This window comes from Mirounga angustirostris, unplaced genomic scaffold, assembly GCF_029215605.1.
Source record: "Mirounga angustirostris isolate CCGP_5_RB_7025 unplaced genomic scaffold, mMirAng1.0.hap1 SCAF_2, whole genome shotgun sequence".
Taxonomy (NCBI): domain Eukaryota; kingdom Metazoa; phylum Chordata; class Mammalia; order Carnivora; family Phocidae; genus Mirounga; species Mirounga angustirostris.
The window spans coordinates 102,860,009-102,881,170 of NW_026991710.1; the positions used below are offsets into that span (position 1 = coordinate 102,860,009).

Consider the following 21,162-nt stretch of genomic DNA (forward strand, 5'->3'; position numbering starts at 1 on the left):
CAGGTGCCCAGAACATTATTCTTAATAAATACAGTAATATTTTAAATTGTATATTACGTATAGTATTTTTGTAAGTACTTAACGTTTATAAAATTTTGGTATTTCAACAAACTTGTGAGTTAAGAAGGAGCCAAATTATTAGCTTAGTTTTATAGATAGGTTTGACACAGGGAGGAAATAGGATTTTCCCATTTATTAATAAAGTTAGGACTAAAACCTAACTTCTCTGGCTCTGTTAGCTAATTCTGCTGTCTCTTTGATACACACTATATAAGAACAAATGAGTATGTCACATCAGCTGATGATGACGCCGCAGTGTTCTGCGCATGACTTTTGCTGTGATGGAGTGTTTAGTCGAAACAACTATCCCTGTATTCGTACTTGAATTTTATAGGGAATTTCATTTTAAATTGTGCTGTTTCATATGAAAGATAATCTGGCCAGTTTCATAATTGCATGCCTTTCCTATGGTTTAGAAACAATGTTGTTGCATTGACAAGGAATGTATATAGCCCAAATACACAAAAGCAAATTTAAATTGTTTTGGATTTTGATTATTTTAGTATACTAGTTTATTATAACTCAGCTATCTATAGCGAACAGTTGGCCTCTTATTAGGTTGTCGCCTCCAACTCCATCCCTGCTCAAATTATTAAGTGGAAAGTCTTCTAATTATATAGTCTCATTTTGGGGAAAATTGGGAAGGTGGAAATCTAAATGATGCGTGTTACTCTCAGAGCTAGGAAACTAGAGCCAGGTCTCCTGGTACTCTAATTAAAACTTTTATTTCTGCAGATTTATTCTGTGGTCCTTACTGAACAGATCTGCCTTGGGTTTCTGCTGGTGAGTTTTTCAGCAGGAATGCGGGCTTTGTTTCTTTGAATAGTTGAGTGCAGATTAGTGGTATGCCAATTTCCTGTGGCCTTTCAGAGCTGCAATTTGAGCCCTGTTTGCTCCTGGCCCTTGCACAATTGAAAACAATGGGTGACTTCTTTTAGGTTTCACTTCAGGGCTCTTAGAAACAGGGGAAGTGGCTAAAGCCCTACTTTACAGGTAATTAACAATAGATAATGTTTGCTCTGCATTTTTAGAGCCGATAAAAGGTAGACGAACATATTCAGCTCCTGATTTAGACACTGTGCAGTGGTTTTATGGATACAATAGCTGTCTTAGCATTAGCCAGGTGGCATTGAATATCTGGATCACATATATGATTGGACACAAAACTTGTAAAAAGCACAAGGAAAAAGGATATAACTGAAACACAGATGGGTAACTTCAAGAAAGCACTCCTTAGAGACGCTAAGGAAACTGTCACTTTAAGTCATGCGTTTTGGTTCAGGATGCATTTATTATATCTATATCTGTTTTATGAGGTGAACAATTTTCATGACTTGATCCTTACTCAAAATGAATTTTTGTTCTATAAATTGAACTCTAGAATCCACCTGTTTGTTAAAATGATACTAGCTTAAGAAGTTTTTATTCGCCATCACATTTAATTATGAGCCACATGTATTCTTATGAACTAGTCTAACATGTTGTAGAAGACAGTGTATTTTGCCCTTTTATGGTATATTTGGTAGGGTTTTTGTTTTAATACCCTAAATAAATAATTTTTAGACTACCCTTCTCCCTGAACATACTATATCCACTTCATGACAAACTAGGTTGGTAGCTATGTTGGCAGATTAATTGATTTATTCAATCTTCAACAGTTGTAAAATACCTACTCTGCCCTACATACTGGCCAAAGCATTAAGGATGGAAAGATTGGTGGTGGGTGGGGGGAGGGCTGTCTTTAAGGAGATATGGCAATCTCTTTCCCAGCACTGTTGCCAGAAGTGGAGGCTTCTCTTTGGGAAAAAATAATCTCAATTTTAATACTTAAACTTTACATCTACAATGGTAATGTGGAGGCAGCATTCTTGATAAAAATCTAAAGCCTGGGTCATGTCTGAGATCCTCAAGTAACTTACTTTTAGAGCAAATCTTCACTCTAAACCAAAGGAGAGTGGCTTTTTGTTCTGAGCAACTTCTAACGAGCAACATGAAAATGTCACCTCACTCATCTGCTCTTTAGAGATGCTGAATATAGAAAAGTTACTTTAGTAGAGAATTTATATATCATTTAAAACCGGAGCAGCTTTTTCTAAGTGTGTTTAGACACCCTTGAGAACAGTGTTTTAAGTACAGAGTTGTACAAAAGTGAAGGAGCCCTACATCAATTAATTAGTCAGTCCAGACCTGCGGAACGCCCAGAACGTGTTCAGCACTGCGCGGGTAGTGTGGTTTTAAAGGAAAAAGTATAAGCTCTTGATCTTCACTAAGAGCTGGATCAGGAGGCTGACCTGGCAACCGGAAATAGAAAAGCACTTAAATCCTCTTTTCTTCTGATAAAGGTAACATGTGTTTATTGTAACACTGTTTTTGAAAATTTAGAAAAAGCATGAGGAAGAAAACAAAAGTCACACATAATCCTGCTACCCATTTCTTAGTTACAGAGGGATTTTAACAATTATTTGGATACTCTTTACCTATCTTCTAGTTTCTTTACCATTAAAATAAAAATTATAAGTTAAAACACTCCTCTACTTTTATTCTCCCTTTATTATTTTCTATAGCTCATTGACTCTTCTAGAATAGAGGCATTGATTCCAAAATACGGTATAGACCAGAATGATCTTTCAGAAAACAGTCATTCTGAAGAGAACCAGAATTTGTATTTTATTTCATTTACTTCCTTCTTTTCTATCTTCTTAATAAAGTGGAGCTCTTTTCAGAGAGTTGTGAAGGGGAAAAACTGAGCTTGTCCTTTTCAGCTTTCCAGTACTTAAACCCAGCTAAGTACATTTATTGGAGGAAAACTAAGGTACTTGATAAGAAAGAGCTAAGAAAGTTGGGATCACCAGGGGAAACTTAAGGGCTCAGTGACAAGAATATATGATTTTTACTTAAAAGAAACTGTAATTATATCATATTGCCAATAGTTACAGCAAAATAATCCTGTAAAGAAAAGCCTTTAAAAAAAAAAATGTCAACCACAGCTCTGCTATGAGAGCTAGGTTCCTTCTCTTCCCCATCCCCTACTTTTTATGTTAACCACATTAATAGTGCTCATAATTTCTCTTAAGAAACTTTGTCTCTGAAGACTAATGCTCATCATTTTCCCCACGGTGACTGGCTTGGAATTACGTAACCAACTTTATTATCACTGTCATTAAAATCAGTGTATATTTCATTCTGGTTGTACAGGAAGTGATTACTTAAAGTATCCATTTAAAAGATGACTTAATGTTTAGATAGTGAACTTGTATGTTTATCATGTCAAAGCCTCAGAGAACTATTTTGTTTTCCTTAAGTGCTCTAAATGGCTGCTTAGTGGCCTACCGTTGTGATTAGCTATGTGTACATCCACAAAGTTATCGGCATTAAAATAGTACTATTATAACGAGACTGTTAGAATGTTCATGTTCTATTATTCTCTTGTTACACGAATTAAAGGAACTTTTTGAGTTGTGAGCAAAGTAACTTCTTAAGTGTACATCATTCTCACAGGAGAATGCTGACATCTTTCATCTTTTCCGTTGAAGGAATTCATTTGCTAAGACAACTTAGAATGCACTTAGGAAGAAGTGACTACCCTATTTTTATTTTATTTAATTAACCTTTTACAATGACTCCTAGATAGGTAAGTGTTCTCCCCAAAATTAAGGTATTTGAAAGCAGCAATGAGCTCACTTAATTTCTCTATTTTAAACAGACTGCTTTTGATGGTTTACTAGACACGACATCACAGTTTCCTGTTTCATATTTGAGTTAAGCAGGGTTGGAGAAAACCATTTGCCCTAGGTTTTGAAGCTTTAGGGACAAAAAGCCCCTGGCAAGAAGCTTCAGAAGTGCAGTAGCTTTTTAAAATTGTAAAAGAGAATTAAAACCACAATACTGATGAACCAAATATACAACTTCCCTCCTGCTGTCCCCCCAAAGAAGCGTAAAAAGCTAAAAAAGGAGATTGGATGATGGAAATGATTATTTAAGCCTTTCACTTTTAAGGGCTCACAGGTTTTTATTATTTTTCTTCTTCCTAATAACAACTAGCCTAGCACTCTGTATGTTGGCAAAATTGTTTTGTGTTCTCAATTGAGAAAGGGAAATTGAAGGTAGAGTTAAGCTTTTAGGCTCAATAAATCACTTGCAGTTAGAATTTAGTGTTGACGGTGGTTTCAGGACTGAGGTATTTAATAGTGTGGTAAATAAAGAGAAAATATTGAGTCTTTTCTGCTTGGCATTATGTATTACTCTTGTGCATGCTTACTTATTACTTTATTACTTTTTTTAAAAAGCAGCAAAACAAATTGCTCTACAGAAAACAAGACACTCTGAAACCTGCATAAGCTATTGGTTTCTTAAGATTCCTAGAGAAGAAGTTCGAATATGTGACAAATTAAAGTTATAAAGTATGATTGTTTTTAAAGGTGGAATATAATAATTTTAAGTAATTGAGGAATTTAGCAAAAATGTATTTTCTAAGTTTTTATTTAAATTCTAGTTGACATATACTGTAGTATTAGTTTCAGGTGTACAATATAGTGATTCAACACTTCCACACAAAGCCCAAAATCTACACACCCATAATGAGGAATTAGAGTGCACTAAATTCTCTTAGAGAAGAAAACTGAAATACTGAGACTTTGGAGAGACAAGTAATTATTTCCTGAGATAGGGCTGAGGGAGCAGACATGGGCTAGGGAGGCAGTGAGCCAGCTTCTGAGGTTGTGGTGGTGAACAAGGACAGACCTATTGCTTTCAGTTTGATCTCTTCTCCTCTTAATTACAGAAGCAAAAAGATTTTGGGGCAAAACCTTCATAAATTCAGTACTAGTACCCTCCTAGCTCTGTATTCCAGATATCACTACCCTTAAGAGATGAAAGTTCTCCTTCTCTTCTGCGATTTATTCTTTCCATGGAACTCAAAAAGACTAGCCATTTCCCCCTTTCCATACGGGAACCCTGGTCACAGAGCAGTAGAGCCATTGACTAAGGTTTCCATCATTTCAGTTCTTATTACCAAATATGACATTTGGACTCTTTGCTTACATTGTGATTGTCTCCTCCACAACAAAAGGCTACTAGCATTGCTCCTGTAATCTCCATTTCCTGAAGTTTCCGTTTGTAAGGTATATATTTATTCTTATGCATGTTAATATTCATTCCCATATAATTTATTTCATTTATGGTTTGCTTTTCTCACTGTATTGTAAGTTCCTCCAAAGGATAGATCTTTCTTTTTATATCCTTTCATTATTTTCATAGCTCAAATTTATTGACTGCTTACCATATGCTGGGGTAGCTGGGTACTGTTCTTCCATGAATTATTTATTTGATCTTCTCAACAATTGTATGAAGTAGGTACCATTATTATCCTCTTTTATAGATGAGGAAACCCAGGGGCAGGGAGGTGAAGTAACTAGCCCAGTTTCTTCACAGCTAAAACTGGGGGAATCGGGATTTGAACTCTGTACCATCTGTCTAATTACGGTCTGACTCCATCCAACGTTATTACAATATTATTGACTATGTTTCCTATATTGTACATTGCATCCCTATGACTTATTTATTTTACAACTGGAAGTATGTACCTGTTACTTCCCTTTATCTATTTTGTACCACCCCCAGCTCCTTTGGTAACCAACAGTTTGTTCCCTGTATCTACAAGACTGTTTCTGTTTTGTTTATTTGTTTGTTTTTTTAGGTTCCATATATAAGTGAAATCATATGGTTATTTGTCTTTTTCTGTCTGACTTATGTTACTTAACATAATGCCCTCTGGGTCCAACCATGTTGTTACAAATGGTAAGATTTCATTCCTTTTTTATGGCTAAGTAATACTGTGTTGTATATATACACCACATCTTCTTTATCCATTCATCTATAGATGGACACTTAGGTTGCTTCCATCTCTCAGCTATAGTAAATTATGCTGCAGTGAATATAGGGGTGCATATATCTCTTAGAATTGGTGTTTTCATTTTCTTTGGATAAATACCCAGAAGTGGAGTCGCTGGATTGTATGGTAGTCTTATTTTTAATTTTTGGAGGAACCTCCATAATGTTTTCTATAATGGCTACACAAATTTACATTCCCACCAACAGTGCACAAGTTTTCCCTTTTCTCCACGTTTTTGCTGACACTTGTTATTTTTTGTCTTTTTGGTAATAGCCAGTCTGACAGTGTGAGGTGATATCTCTTTGTAGTTTTGATTTGCATCTCCCTGATGATTAGTGATGTTGTACATCTTTTCATGCGCCTGTTGGTCATCTGTATGCCTTCTTTGGAAAAAGAAGTGTAGTCAAGTCCTCTGCCCAGTTTTTAATTGGGTTTTTTAAGTATTAAGTTGTCTAAGTTCTTGCATGATTTGAAAATATCTTCTTCCATTCAGTAAGTTATCTTTTCACTTTGTTGATGGTTTCCTTCACTGTGCAAACTTTTTGATTTGATACAGTACTATTTATTTGAGCTTTGCCCTGGTCTGGGGAGACTGGTACAAAAATATATTACTAAGACTAAAGTCAAAGAACTTATTGCCTGTTTTCCTCTAAGAGTTTTTATGATTTCAGATCTTACATTCAAGTCTTTAGCCCATTTTGAATTTATATTTGGTTATGGTGTGAGAAAGTGGTCCAGTTTTATTCTTTTGCATGTTGCTGTCCAGTTTTCCCAACACCATTTATTGAAGAGACTGTCTTTTCCCCATTTTATATTATTGCCTCAGTTGTCATTGATTAATTGACCTATATGCATAGGTTTATTTCTGGGCTCTCTGTTCTGTTCCATTGATCTATGTATTGATTTTCCTGCCAGGATCATACTGTTTTGATTACTATAGCTTTGTAGTATAGTTTGAAATCAGGGAGTGTGACACCTCCATCTTTGTTCTTAAGATTGCTTTGGCTATTTGGAGTTTTCTGTGGTTCCATACAAATTTTAGGATTCTTTGTTTTAGTCTGTGAAAAATGCCATTGGTATTTTGATGGGGATTGCATTGAATCTAGATTACTTTGAGTAGAATGGACATTTTAATGATAGTAATTCTTCTAATTCATAAGCATCATATACCTTTCCATTTATTTGTATCGTCTTTAGTTTCTTTCATCAGTGTCTTATAGTTTTCAAGCCTTTCACCTGCTTGGTTAAATTTATTCCTATGTATTTTATTCTTTTTGATACAATTATAAATGGAATTGTTTTCTTAATTTCTCCTTCTGATAGCTTGTTATTAGTGTATAGAAACAGAACCGATCTCTGTTATGTTAATTTTGTATCCTGTAATTTTACTGAATTCATTTATTAGTCCTAATAGTTTTCTGGTGGAGTCTTTAGGGTTTTTTATATATAGTAGCATGTCATCTGCAAATAGGGACAGTTTTACTTCTTTTTTTCTAACTTTATTGCCAAATTGCTATGACTAGGTCTTCAATACTGTGCTGAATAAAAGTGGAGGGAGCAGTTATCCTTGTCTTTTTCCTGATCTTAGAGGAAAAGCTTTCAGCTTTTCACTATTCAATATCATGTTACTCTGGGTTTGTCATATATGCCCTTTATTAGCCTATTATTATGTACATTCCTTATATACTCATTTTGTTGAGAGTTTTTATCATGAATGGAAGTTGAATTTTGTCAAATGCTTCTTCTATATCTCTTTAGATGATCATGTGATTTTTATCCTTTGCTTTGTTAAGGTGATGTATCACATTGTTTGATCTGTGGATATTGAACCATCCTTGCATCCCTGGAATAAATCCCATTTGATCATGGTGTATGATCCTTTTATGTATTGTTGGATTTGGTTTGTTAATATTTTGTTGGGATTTCTGCATCTATGTTTATCAGAGATATTGGCCTGTAATTTTCTTTTTTTGTGGGTCTTTGTTTAGTGTTGGTCTCAGGAAATGCTAACTTCATAAGATGGGTTTGGAAGCATCACTTTCTATTCAATTTTTTGGAATAATTTGAGATGGATGGGTACTAACAACTTCTTCTTCTTCTTCTTCTCCCTCTTCTCCCTCTTCTCCTTCTTCTCCTTCTCCTCCTCCTCCTCCTCCCTCCAACTAACACTTACTTTATTTATTTGATTGAAAGCCTTATGTACATACGAGGTTTAATGGAGTTGACCTCAGTTTTTTGTTTTTTTTTTTTTAAGATTTTATTTATTTCTCAGAGAGAGAGAGAGAGCACAAGCAGGGGGAGAAGCAGGCAGAGGGAGAACGGGCTCCCTGCCGAGCAAGGAGCCTGATGCAGGACTTGATCCCAGGACCCTGGGATCATGACCTGAGCCAAAGGGAGATGCTTAACCGACTGAGCCACCCAGGCATCCCAGACCTCAGTTTTGTTTACACTGACTCTGTGAGTTGTATTTGGGTTTTCTATGCTTGAGACTGCTCAATTCCTGCTGTTGCCATTGGTTTGTTTTCTTTCAGGATCAAGGTGGATACTTTCATACAACATCTTATTTTTATTTTTTTATAGATTTTTATTTATTTATTTGACAGAGAGAAAGACAGTGAGAGAGGGAGCACAAGCAGGGGGAGTGGGAGAGGGAGAAGCCAGCTTCCCACTGAGCAGGGACCCCGACACAGGGCTCGATCCCAGATTGCTGGGATCATGACCCGACCCAAAGGCAGATGCTCAAGGACTGAGCCACTCAGGTGCCCCCAACATCTTATTTTTAATTCCTTCTCTGGCAGTTCTTTCCTGGATTCTTAGCTTTGCATAATTATACCTACAATGGAACCAACATCCTAAAGTCACCAAGATAAATCCTCCTACTCCAACATCATACAATCTTCTAATTCTATTAGTTAACAAAAAATTTCCAAGGCCAGCCACAACAAATCCTAATGAATCATACAATATCAAATCCCATGCACAGGGAATGTTTTTGACATCTAAAATTCCTAGGAGTTTAAAGCACTTCTCCTTGGCAGGCTCGCTGGGCTCCCATGTAGGGCCATGGGCTCCAGTGGGTGCCTGGTACTAACTCTTCTTTAAATGCTTGATAGAATTTACCTGTGAAGCTGTCAAGTCCTGGACTTCTGTTTTTTGGAAGTTTTAGATTACTGTTCAATTTCATTATTTGTAATCAATCTGTTCAGATTTTCTATTTCTTTATGATTCAGTCCCCAAAGGTTGTGTGTTTCTACGAATTTATCCATTTCTTCTAGGTTTTCCAATTTGTTGGTGTATAATTGTTCATAGTAATCTCTTATGATCCTTTGTACTTTTGTGGTAACAGTTTTAACTTCTCCTCTTTCATTTCTGCTTTTATTTGAGTCTGCTCTCTTTTTTTCTTAATGAGTCTTGCTGGAGGTTTATCAATTTTGTTTATCTTTTCCAAGAACCAGCTTTTAGTCTCATTGATCTTTTCTATTTTTTAAGACTCTATTTCATTTATTTCTGTTCTGATCTTTATTATTCCTTCCTTCTACTCATTTTGGGCTTTGCTTGTTCTTTTTTTTTTTTTTCCTAATTCCTTTAGGTGTAAAGTTAGATAGCTTACTTGCGATTGTTCTTGTTTCTTGAGGTAGGCATATAGCACTATGAATTTTCCTTATAGAACTGCTTTTGCTGTATCTCATAGATTTTGGAAAGTTGTATTTCCATTTTCATTTGTCGTGTGTATTTTTTTTTATTTCATCTTTCTTTGTTGACTCATTGGTTGTTTGGTCTATAATTTTTGTTTCTGATCTACCTGAATCTCCAGTTTCCAAATAGTCCTTTATTACTTTAAAAGAAATACAATTTCAAGACTTTTTAGTAACAAATGGAAGACATCCTCAAATACTCAGGCAACTGCCTTTTTCAAAAGTTGGCTTTACCTATAGTTTTTTTAATGTTACAGTCAAAGTAGATGTATTTTTTAGGAACTTCATATAGTATGGTGCTTAGAAATTGCTCAACCGAGTCCTAGGTTTGCCATATTACCAGGTGAAGGAATACTGGAAAAATACTGAGTAGATAATTTGATTTTCTTTCTAGGTTCCATTTCTTCCTTGGAAGCTATTCCAAAATTAATTTAAATATGTAGATTAATTTAGCATATTTCTATTCTCCTAGTATTGACTCACTATATTAAATAGGGATCACTAACTTTCCAAAAAATGTAAAGCTATGTGCTGTACTTATTTATAGAATGTTCACTTTCGTTACTACGGTGAGTGGAGGCAAGATGAATACTGGCTACAGCCATTTTTTTTTTTTTTTTTAGATATAGCACTTCTCTCATCATTTAAGTTGGAATTGAGTCATTCAATTCAACTTATAAAAATATTTTTAGAGTTCTGGTGATATATCATTGAACAGGATAGCTACAGTCCTTCCCCTGACAGAACTGATGCTCTTATAAAAGACATAGATGATTACAAACAGGCAATGCTATATGTTATAATAAGTGCCCTTGTGCAGTGGAAATAGAGTGTGGGATATGAGCATGGTAAACAGATGAACAGCAGTTTTTTCTGGGATTCTTGGCTTTCCTATCATGACATATGGAAAAATAAATTTGTATATTTTCTATATCTCCTTAGTCCTTTTGGGCTGGTATAACAAAGTACCATAGACTGGGTGGCTTATACACAATAGAAATTTATTTCTTATAGTTATAGAGGTTGCGAAGTCCAAGATCAAGGTGCTGACAGATTCAATATCTGATTGAGGATCTTCTTCCTGGTTCATAGAAAGCCATCTTCTTACTGTGTCCTCACATGGTGGGAAGGGTGAGAGATCTCTCTGAAGTCTCTAATATAACGACACTAATCCCATTCATGAGGGCTACACCCTCATGACCTAAAAACCTTCCAAAGGCTTTACCTCCAATTATCATCATGTTGGAGATTCGGCTTCAACATATGAATTTGGGGGGCACACAAACATTTGATAGCAGTAAGCATATATTTAACTTTGTAAGGAACTGCCAAACTTTTCCAAAGTGCTACATCAGTTTTGCATTCCCATCAACAATAAGTGAGACTTCCTATTGCTCCATATCCTTGCCAGCATTTGGTATTCTGCTAATGTACCCTTTCTTGTTTCAGGAGTTATGCTTCAGGAGTTATTCTCTCCCATGTTATCTTTCCTATTTGTTTTAGAAGCTTTTAGATAGGGAAGGTAGTTGCTTATGTTTGGTCTCCATCTTGATGTAATTTTCCATACAGGATTTAACCTAGTCTTTCTCACCTACTTTGTGAAAATTTGTCCAGAGACTTCCTATCAGACCCCTATCAGAATGTAATTTGCTTTACTTAATTTTTTTTTCCATTTAGTTGGGACCATAATACAAGGCAGAGTTTTTATGGAGGTCTGCCATACTTGTGAAGAATTTCAGGAAGACCTTACCCAGTTTTTGGCAGATCCAACAACATATTGTTTTCTGACATCCCTACATGATTGATAGATTTTAAATATTATCAACACATGTTGCCGATATTTTGTCAATGCATCCCCTGTACTTTTACACAGGCATGTGTAAAACATTTGCACAGCATAGTGCAACATGTTACTCCAGTGCACTGATTCTATACCATTATAAAAGAGCTAAATATTTTAGTTTCTAATTTCTTTGACCTTTTGTTTCATAAACTGCTTTTCCAGAAACTACAGTTTCTTTCTAAAACTTAAAAGACTCAGCCTTGGGGTGCCTGGGTGGCTCAGTCGTTAAGCGTCTGCCTTCAGCTCAGGTCATGATCCCGGGGTCCTGGGATCGAGCCCCGTGTCGGGCTACCTGCTCCGCGGGAAGCCTGCTTCTCCCTCTCCCACTCCCCCTGCTTGTGTTCCCTCTCTCACTGTGTCTCTCTCTGCCAAATAAATAAATAAAATCTTTAAAAACAAAACAAAACTCAGCCTTTCCTTAGGCATTAATCTTACCAGTGCGAGGCCTTAACATCACATCCTAGCACATGCAGAGACACAGAAGGGCATCTGTCCTTTTCTTCCTGGATGCTGCTACTGCCGCTTTTGTTTCCTCTTTAAGCTGCACTGTCCAGTGGTATGCTGCCTGATACAGAGGTCCAATGCAGAAAAAGTGGGCGCATAGCAACAAAAGAGTAGAACTTACTTCCTAGTGACTATTGCTAGCCAATTTGATTTACTACCAACCAGCATGAAAGTTAATTCGTATATAATGGCTTAAAATTATTTATTCTGTTGAAAGCTTTGTTTCCACTTTTAAATGCATTTTGCTGCTTATGAAACTTTATTTTCATAGTCATTGCTAGGTATTCATTTTCCTGGGTATGGTGAGTGAAAACTTAAGGATAAATCAGAATTCTCTTCTTTGGTGGCTGCTCTTTTTATTTTTATTTTTTTTTAAAGATTTATTTATTTAACAGAGAGAGAAACAGTGAGAGAGGGAACACAAGGAGGGGGAGTGGGAGAGGAAGAAGCAGGCTTCCCACGGAGCAGGGAGCCCAATGCGGGACTCGATTCCAGGACCCTGGGATCATGACCTGAGTCGAAGGCAGACGCTTAATGACTGAGCCACCCAGGCGCCCCGTTTTTTTTTCTGTTTTTTTTTCCCACAAAAACTGGTATCTGCCATCTGATTTTTAAAAATCTGCTTTAATTTTATGAAGATACTTGTAGTGCCAGGGATTTCTTTAAACACTTATCTTTTTCATGAAAATATGAAATATGAGCCTACTAAAAAGGATATTCAGAGGATTTTTACTAAAAATGTATAAGAGAATCAGGATGAAAAGCAAAACATGTAAGAGGATGGTTGCAAATATAAGTAAATAAGTTTGCTATGTTTGAGCGTCCAATATGAGCCAAAATTTCCTGCCAGTCTAGAAGTAAAAATGAAAATATTATAGTATGAGGTTCTTGGCATTTTAAGGAATTATAGGAAATTCTCATGAAGACAGTTTTGCCCCTGGTACTAAATTCTAAAAGACAAATCTTACATAGAGCTTATGTAGAAGGAATTGAATACTGGGAATAGACAGTATCCTCAAAAAAAGAGAGAAATAGTTCATGTGGCAAACTTCAATAAAAGCTAGAGCTATAAAACTAAAGCATATTTCACTGGAGACTGATTTTCTTTTCCCCCAAGGAAATTTACAAGGGCCTAAGTACCATAATCTTCTGGTAGTCTTAGTCTTCCATTAACTCTTTCAACTTATGGTATGTATTATGGACCGAACTGTATTTCCCCTAAATTCGCATGTTGAAACCCTAACTCACAGTATGACTGTATGTGGAGCTAGGGCCATAAAGAGGTAATAGAAGTTAAATGGAATCTTGAGGATGGAGCCTTATAAACCAATAGGACTGGTGTGATGTTCTGGTGTGAAGAGGAAGAGACATAAGAGGGTCTCTCTCTCTCTCTCAGCCGCACAGAGGAAAGACCATGTGAGGATATGGTGAGAAAGTGGCCATCCACCAACCAGGAAGAGAAGCCTCACCAGAAACCAATCTTGCCAGCACCTTGATCTTGGACTCCAAGCCTCTAAGACTGTGAGAACATAAATTTCTGTTGTTTAAGCCACCCAGTCTGTGGTATTTTGCTATGACAGTCCTAGCTGACTAATGCAGTATGGCTTCTAGATAGAAGTCAATCCTTCCAATATTATGATAAGGATCCCTTGGTCTGCAGGCGCTTTAGTGACTTACCTGTGTATAGAGCTAGGTGATGTCTTTATATTAAACCTCCATTAGGTAGCTCCTCAGCTTTCACGAGAAGTTGTCAGCCCTACCAGTGCTCCCAACTTCAAACCAAATGGATTGCCTTCAGTTGGCAATGTAATGTTTACTATACATTAGTTCCAACGCTTCAACTAGTGCATAAGCTCCTCAGGAGTGGCTCTGGGCCCTATATAACTAATCTTTGCCATGCTAAACACTCTTCTTCACTATTCAGCAGGAGAAGGATTGTTGAGCTGCATGTTTTTTGTATTGCTGACGTACTAAGACAGTGAGTAATGAATATTGCCTCCCATACCTTCATCAGCGTAAGTTGTTAGACCAAAGAGATGAAGGCAGGAAAAAGAAGCCGTGGGGCAAGAAGCTGTGACTTCAGTCTTCTTCTTCTTTTTTTTTTAAGAGTTATTTATTTATTTTAGAGAGAGAGCAAGAGAGAGGGAGACTGTGTGGTGGGAAGGGGCAGAGGGAGAGGGATAGAGAATCTGAAGCAGACTCCGCGGCTGAGTGTAGAGCCAGATGCAGGTGATCTCACGGCCCCGAGATCATGATCTGAGCCAAAACCAAGAATCAGGTGCTTAACTAACTAAGCCACCCAGGCACCATGACTTGAGTCTTCTTAATTCTCCTCTAGTCTTTTGAACAACAGATTTTAGGAAATAAGAATGACAGTGTACCATAAAACGTATACTGAGTCTTAAAAACTCTTATACATTGCTGTGGCCCTTACTATTTTACATTGCAAATATTGGCAGTGAGGGAGATTTTCCCAAGTTTACTGAAAACAGAAGAATTTGAGTCCAAATTTACACAAACCTGAAACTAAAATTATGTTAAATCTGGAAAAATTTTGAGAAACTCAAAAATGCTAGGGAAAAAAAATTCATGAAATGGACCTGTTTTGACACTTTAGATATTACTTAATTAACTTTGTGAATGTCAGCTATGGCCCTTTCCAAACAGTAGCTATTTTAAATGTACAGGTTGTAAATATTTGGTCTGTTGGGGAAATATGGGAGACTTAGGAGTAGAAGATTATACCCTAAATCTCATGGTGGTAAAAGGCACATTGATCAGCTTCCTGTCTGTCTGTTTGTCTATCTATCTTTCCATCTATCCCTGTCTGAGTTTTTATCTGCAAAATTCTTCTTCCTCACTGTGTGAGGTTAAGGCTTAACTACTTGTGCAGTAGTATAGTTTACAACTTAAGCATCTAGAATAGTGTGAAATGTATGCAGAAGACATGCCCCAAAAGCCCATATACACAGAAAACATAACAAAATTCCCTCAAACTCTCTATATTAGAAGCCAATTATCAGTGAGATAGACAGGGGGAGGAAAGAAAAAGTTGCTTAGATAAACCCCTAAAATAAGTGTATGAGGCCTTGATTGATTGCTAATAAATTTTACAATTTATAGCAAAAAAAACCCACTTTGATTTGGCTTAGTTTGATTTAACAGTTTTGTGAATGTCTCACTAGGTGGATTCAAGCAGATAAAATGTAGACTAGAAAATGATGATGTGCTTGCTTTGTCTTATGGAATGAGAATTACAGGACTGGCCATGCCAAAACCATGCCTCTCTTTCTAGACTCATTATAAGTTGTGAAGTGGCGTGATGCAATGTGAATGTCTGGACAAGTATCCCTTTTGTTGTTTTCAAGGGGGTTATGTCCTGGATTTGTTCCTTTGCAAACTCTCTGCAGTTTACATAGCTGGAGAGACTTAATGCCTTGGCAGAGCTTGGCAGGGGCACAGGTTTTATCTGTGGGTTTGCCCTCCTAGAATGGGAGGCCGTGAGTGTACATAAGAACTGCATTCTTTTTGCTTGTGGTTACTTTTGATGTTTTATCACTTATTTCTTCTTCTAATCACATGAGAAAAATAATATTTTCTATGCCTACTAGGCTTTCTGAAAGGGAAAACAAGAAAGATTTTGGATTTTTCCTGTCCTCCCTAATCTTCCCTTCAACACTCATTTCCTCTTTTAAGAATGTGCAATTACAGATTTGATTAAATTCTTTAAGTATTTGAGCATTTGCTACTGAAAATACTAGGTCATGAACTTTGTTTCTGGGTGAGAGATGATAATATCACAAGCCTTTCTGAAGATGGTGAAATAAATAAAGAGAGCATACTTGTTCTCTGTGCTCCTTCTGGGTCGTTTTTCCCTTAAACACATCATTGTTGCCACAACCATCAATACTTTGGTCAAGAGCAAAGTCAAAGTAACCTTGAAGAGAAATTGTGGAAATCACTAAGTATCAATAAGGATTACTGTACCGACTGTGAGCGTTCTCTGCATCAGTAGCTACTTTGTCAGTCACTTTAATGATGTACCTTAGAGTCAAGATTGTCTTAATTTGGTTAATACTTCCTCAGAAAATCTATTTGAGAAATTTAATAACCAGTATATCTTGGGTCAAATAAATTTGAAACATATTTCTTCTGAATTTCTAGTATATATCTGAACCGAGCAATTTAAACTTGGTGATATTCTCCTTACAGTTAATTTTCGTAAGTGTTTAAATGACTAGGTTAAAAACTTTCAGTGTCTCAGCCATCTTTGATTCCACCGTAAGATTTAATATGTCTTGACTCAATACTTTGAAGTGCCTGAATTTCAGGCAAAGGTTGGCTTCCAGTTTTCCAAAAACACTTTTGTGAACCTGAAGAACAAATTCTTGAATGCCTGTAATAATTCTTTGGATCAAAGCCCATCACTTTTTCCCTGTAAAATACACCCTGAAAATCTTATTTTACTAACAGTCATTGATTGTCTGGATGTTCAATACTCAGCAGTTAGAAGCAGGATGAAGGATGAAAGGGTTTTTGTTTGTTTGTTTTGTTTTGTTCTTTTGTTTTTTACAGCAGAAAAATGAGAATAGTAGCAAGAGAAGTAACAAATATTGACCTTAAGATGCTCTATGAGCTTTGGAGTGAAGGATTTGAGCAGTTCTGAACACCAAAATTTTTCCTGAGAGTATTAGTATATTGCAACACAGTATGATATTTTATTTTCATGATAAATGAACTTGCATATATAAGAAAATTGTCTTTATATTTTGTCACAAAAAGAATATATTTTAAAGTTCAAAATAAAAATGTTAATAAATTAATAAATTTCAATTATTCAGAAAATTATCCTCTATGTAGTAACTTAGTGTTAATAATGAGTGACTAATGAGTATTGATAATGAGTGACTGAATTAATTAGTTCAAAACAACATGAAATGCATATTTCTTAGATAAAATGATAAATTCTCTGTTCAGGTATCTAGGATGGTTCCTGTTTATGTTGTATATACAATCTAGATTATTATTTCCTAAATTGGCTATAATAGTCACCCAATAGGATGGCTACTTGGTTCACATCTACTTTCCCAGTGGCTATCTCCATCCTCCCTCCTTATCTTGGGCTTTCAATGGGGGTGTTCTTACTTTCCAGCCACAGTGATTGGGCTAGGGGTTCAGCATGTGACCAAGTCCAATCAGAATCTTTCCCCAGTATTTTTTCAAATAGCAGCAAAGGAAGAGCTCTCTTTTTATCCAGTTGTGAAAGCATAGGAATGTGTGTCTAAAATCCCATTAGTAATACTCTCTAGCAATCAGAGAAACTACTATACAGAAATGACAGGTCAGATTAAAAGAACTTGATATTATTGGACGGCAGCTTAGTTCCAGTTGTTCCTAGTGCCAGCATCTGGCCTTGACCCTCTGGTAGTTTGCCTCAATAAGCCAATAAATTCTCAAAGGTAGGTCATTTGTGGTTCCATTTCTTTTTTTTTTTTTAAAGATTTTTTTAATTTATTTGACAGCGAGAGCAGGAACACAAGCAGGGGGAGTGGGAGAGGAAGAAGCAGACTCCCCGCCAAGCAGGGAGCCTGATGTGGGGCTCGAATCCAGGACCCTGGGACCATGACCTGAGCCGAAGGCAGACACTTAATGGCTGAGCCACCCAGGCGCCCCTGTGATTCCATTTCTTGCAACCAAGAATTTTAGTTAATTCATACGCTCAGTGGTGTTAGGCACTTTACATTATTTCTTGTATTTAGAAACTTGTATTGTGAATGAATTTTATCTCTATTCTGCAGCTGAGGAATTCGGACCTCAACGAGCAAGGACCTTGCCCATGGTCACATGACTATTCAGTGGCAGAGATTGTTGTTAAAGCTAGCCTCATTGACTTTGAAGTTCATCATTTTTCTTTTTAAAATGTTATCTTAATGCATTCTTTTTATTGTGATTAAATATACATAACATACAACTTACCATTTTAACCATTTTTTAACTGTACCATCCACTGGCTAAGTACATTTACTTTGTTGTGCAATCATCACCACTCTCCATTTCCAGAATTTTTTCATCATTTCAAACCAAACTGTATACCCATTAAATCATAACTCCCCATTACTCTCTTACCCAGCCCCTAGCTATTATTCTACTTTCTGTCTCTATGAATTTGTCTACTCTACGTATCTCATATAATGGAAATTATACATTATATGTCCTTTTGTGTCTGGCTTATTTCACTTAGCATAATGTCTTCAAAGTTCATGGGTGTTGTAGCATGTGTCAGAATTTCCTTCCCTTTTAAGACTGAATAATATTCCATTGAATGTATGTACCACATTTTGTTTATCCATTTTTCTGTTGATGGACATTTGAGTTGTTTTCTACCTTTTGGCTATTGTGAATAATGCAGTTTCAAACATGGACATACAGTAGTCTGTTTTGAGTGCCCACTTTCAATTCCTTTAGGTGTAGATCCAGAAGCTGGATCATAAGATCATTCTATGTTGAATTTTTTGAGGAACCACCATGCTTTTTTCTTTAGTGCTGTACTATTTTACATTCCCACCAACAGTGCACAAGAGTTTCAATTTCTCCACATCCTCACCAATACTTGTTGTGGTATTTTAAAAATAATATCCACCTTAATGAGTGTGTTGTGGTTTTGATTTACATTTGAAGTGCATGACTTTTAAACTATTACCTTTTGTGTGCCCTACTCTCCAGCAGGCCTTGCTTTCTAAACTGGCTTTATCTATTATATCTCTTCAGGTCAGAGCATCAAATCCAGTTGACCAGACTCAGATTTTCTCATCCCACCTTTAAACTTCCTTGGCTAGAAAGACCAATGTCTTCTTTACTCTGCCAAAGCATGTGTCTACCCGTCTTTAAAATTCTGTTTGAAATTCATCTCACCCTTAAAGTTTTTTCCCAAAGGATCCCTACCTAATTCAGAGCACATTGTATTCTTGTATCCCTTAAGCATTAAGGAACATTTGATATTGGACTTATCTATATATTCTTTTGCATGTTTTCCAAGTGGGTTTATCCCACCACTTTGAGATGATAAACTCCTTGAGGAAATGGATTCTGGATACTTCTGTGTGGCAATCCCATTATATCTACTACTCAGTGATTGATGTGTAGTGGACATTTAATAAATGTTGACCACCATCACCACCATTATTATTATTATTTGTTTATGTATAACATGGCATTTAAATTCACCTATGGTACTCTTCATGAGAGGAAATCTTAATACATCTTTGTATTATAATTTTTTATAATATTATATTAGTATTTTTCTCATGACTCTGAGGATGTCAAAAAGCAAGCTTCTATTTTATCTACGTTTCTGTTTCCTACTTATATGAAATTTCCTCTGTAGAATAGTTTCTCAGTGTGTTCTATTGGGACAGAGGTTTAGTTGACCGAGGAGAAGACATCTAAAGCTCTATTTCCTTTCTAGCAGTACTGCTGGAGTGGTTGGCTGACACTTATTCCAAATCCCAGTTCTTGGACTCAGCCATTTTTAAAAGATGTTCGTATTTAGAAACATGGATATCATACTGTGGCCCACCTGACCTGTCTCAGATCAGCCGGTCTGTTAGCAATGCTGTACTCCTCCAGAAAAAAAAGAAGAAGAAGAAGAAGAAGAAGAAGAAGAAAGTCTGAAAATGATTGGACTTCCTGTCCTGTGGATTTTGGATTACTGTAATTAGGATCTCATGCTTGCAGCCACACAGCCAGCAGGGGTCTCTCAGCCTGGGCACTTTCTATTTCAGTTGGTAATTACTCAGTGGTAAAAAAAAAAAAAAAAAAAAAAATCAGAAAATCACAGATGAGAAAATTGAGGACATAGTTCACTTGGTACTGACTCTTTTGTTGGGGGTAGGAAGTGGGAAACATAGGGTACACTGTCTGTAATTCTAGCTTTCCCCAGACCAAGGCATCTAGGCTGAATGTAATAGGGCCCTTGGCTTACCTTGTACCCATTCCAAGGTGCTTCAATAAGAACAAGTGAGAAGAGTACTGAAGGCAGGGGATTGAAGAGGGTGGGGGAGGGGAGGGGTAAAGTAGAAGGAGGACAGAGGAAGAAGTTAGTACCACTGTGTCATTAAAAGAGGATTTTATATTCTTTTAAAAATTATGTGTGTCTCTGTGTGTGTATTTTACCTTAAGGTTAACTTTAAATAATACTTAAACACTATTTGCTGGATCATCTACTTAGTACTTATCAAGAGAATTTATTTACTGAAAAGCAATGCATTCTCAGTTAGCATTTGTGAAGGCATCTCCTATTTGGAAAAAGGTTTCTCCTCTCTCTCTCTCTCATTTTTCTATGCCTGGGAAAGCTGGTTTTAGATTATTAAAATTTGAATTGCCCAGCCCAGAGTCACTGGCCCCTTTAAAGGGGGCTTTCTCTCTTGTTTTAAGAACAGACCTCAGAAGGAGCCAGATGGTTCCCGTCTGCTGCCTTGAGTCAATGCACTTCCTCCCACAGACGAGAGCCCTTTTGCCCTCCTTCCTTCCCAGCTCCTCCCCACTTTCTTCCCCCCACCTCTAGGCCTCTCTGTTTTGTCCCTAGAAATAATCTTTTATTGCCCAGTTGTTCGGAAGTGACCTCTTGCCCTTGATTAGATAGCACCAGGCTCTATCACCGGATTGCTTTTGAGCTGGCAGTTGCTTTTTTGTGTTGGTTGATCTGGTGTCAGGGAGAACAATGCAAGGCTTTGCAAAATTTTAGTATAGCTCAGGCCTTGGGTGGAATAGGTGGGGGTGGGGAGATTGGGGGTTATATAAAGCAGCCCAGTGGATCCTGGTTGCAAAAATATATTTTCTTTCATAAACTTAAAAACAAGTGGTATATTTTAAAATTCTTTTGTACATATTGAACTCACTCCTGTTTAATAACCATGTATATCAGAGGAATAGGAGATTACTTCAGGATTTCAGTATATAGTATTTAAGTATATTAATATACTATTAAACTGACTTGAGTGTATAGTCTTACATTAAAATATTAATCAAGTGGACTATTGAATTTCTCAGAGGGCAATTTTCCAGAAGGCCCCAATTATTCTAAGTAACAAGTGTAATAAACCATATAACAGGGAATGTGCTTAATCACTAAAAACTAACTCATTTTTTTATTTTAAAATTAGGGAAAATAT

At 36.5% G+C, this 21,162-nt stretch overlaps 1 long non-coding RNA gene across 1 annotated transcript in view; it reads left to right on the top strand.

The window, feature by feature from the left end:
* Window positions 1-12,857: 12,857 nt before the first annotated feature.
* LOC123848262 (uncharacterized) overlaps window positions 12,858-21,162 on the top strand; it is a 70,531-nt gene continuing 62,226 nt past the window's right edge. Inside the window, exon 1 of the long non-coding RNA XR_008506543.1 lies at window positions 12,858-13,513. This is a non-coding gene — a long non-coding RNA (uncharacterized LOC123848262). The remainder of the gene's footprint in view (window positions 13,514-21,162) is intronic.